Consider the following 1,984-nt stretch of genomic DNA (forward strand, 5'->3'; position numbering starts at 1 on the left):
TTTAAACCATACCACAATACAAACTTGAAGAAATTTTCCAAAAATGAATGATTTTGAAATCCAAAAAACTATAATTTGATAATTGTTGATTGAGTTAAATCTAACAAGTGCATCTACCAAATAGAAGTCATTTGAAACGGAGTTAGTTGTTTCAATGTGGTATCAAACAACACATTAAATCACACCCAAAATTTTATCAAAATTTTCATCCTAATGTATATATGTTAATATGAATGTTCTTAAGTTCAAGTTTTAACATATTTTGACCTTTCAAATTATTCATCAACTTAAACCAAATCGAATTGCATCTAACACACCATGAACAATAACTGTGTGAATCTTTATTTATAATTTTATACAGAAAAATTGAAAGATTGGGCGAGGGAGAAGATCGTAAGATCAGGAGATAAAAAGAAAACTCAAGATCAAGATCATCATCCAAATTGGTTTTTTTTTTTTCATGAATTACACCTTATAAGTTCATGATTCTTCTGTAAAATCAAGACGATCGATACTAAAACTTCAATATCACAGATTTGAAGAAGAACCCAGATCGCAAAGTTATCTCAAATTACACTAATCTACATATTTCATCATCATCATCATCGACAACAGCAATCTAAACAAATCAAGATTTTTGAAGAAATTTACCAGAAATTTCTTGAAATCTCCCCCCAAAGATGATGACTTTTCTTGGAAAAACAGAAGATTTTGGAACACAGATCGTACGAACTACGAACAACCCGTAGATTTCTTCATCATCGTGATCAAGATCGTGGGATTTTTATAGGCAGAGTGCAGTGACGTATAAATCATCATTAGGGTTAGAAGAGAATCCGATTTCGTCCAACGGTGGTGGGAGGTTGAGATCGAAGGGTAAAGGTTTCCGGGAAGATGAAGACAGATCGCCGTCGTAATAATAATCGTCGACCACGGAGGAGGAGGAGTCGCAATTGCTGTGGCAATCGTCATCGTCTTGGGGAACCGGCGGCGGTTTTAATCGGTGGTGGGTTTTAACGGGATTCGACGGCCGTGGACCGCTCGTCGACTCGACGGTGCTGCTCAGACTACTCATCGTCGGCCGAGACTGATAGAAGGTTTGTTGGTGGTGTTTTGTTTGATCATCTTCGGGATGATCGTGGATTTCGTTCGACGGAAAAAATGGAAAATTGGTTTTGGCTTTTGAGCCACGGAGGGAGCGTGCGGCGGCGTCGTAGGCTCGTGCAGCGTCTTCGGCGGAATCGAAAGTGCCTAACCAGACACGAGCTTTCTTCCATGGGTCACGGATCTCGGCGGCGAATCGACCCCAGGGTCTCTTTCGAACACCACGATACCGTGGCTCGTTGGTCTCCGGTTGCTGAGCCACCATCTCTTCCGGTCTCGATCCGATCGGTTCTCCGACGGCGGCCTTCGCTCTGCTGCCTCGTCGCATGACCATTTTTCCGGTGGATCAAACAGGATCGGAGATGCTGATCGTATCTTTTCTCTGATCGCGAATTTTTTTTTCCGGAGGGTTATCGTAATCACCACCTCCTTTGATTGAAATCAGAAATCATTCCGTAACTTCGTCAGTTTTTCAAGGTTTCTTGATTTTCCGATCGGTTTCTCTCTCTTCTACCTTATCTTTTGTTTCTCTCTCTCTCTCTCTATAATTTCTTCTTGTTCTTAATCTCCCCAATGGAGAAAAGAAATTCGACCTCATTTGCTGGGGATTATATTAAATTTTATTCTGACATGATGGTGAATTGACCGAAATGCCTTATGTGTTTTTATTCTTTTTTTCCTTTTCATTTTCTTGATTTTTTCTGGTTTGGGCTAGTATGGTAATTTGCACTCTTATCCTTTTGCAATCGCAAGGGTCTCTCTTCGAAATTCAAGTTTAGTAGATAAGCAAAAAGGACCTCGTATTAATACTAATTGTCAGTTTCAACCCTATAAGACACAAACCATGTCATTCCCACTTATTTACGAGAATAATAACAAG

General features: G+C 39.7%; 1 pseudogene; it reads right to left on the bottom strand.

Annotated features, from left to right (window-relative positions):
* Positions 1-319: 319 nt before the first annotated feature.
* Positions 320-1,695, bottom strand: LOC145073543 (ethylene-responsive transcription factor 3 pseudogene; annotated as a pseudogene).
* Between the last annotated feature and the right edge of the window lie 289 nt (positions 1,696-1,984).

This window comes from Lactuca serriola, chromosome 9 (genome assembly GCF_051521515.1).
Source record: "Lactuca serriola cultivar US96UC23 chromosome 9, Lser_US96UC23_V15, whole genome shotgun sequence".
In the NCBI taxonomy this organism is placed as follows: domain Eukaryota; kingdom Viridiplantae; phylum Streptophyta; class Magnoliopsida; order Asterales; family Asteraceae; genus Lactuca; species Lactuca serriola.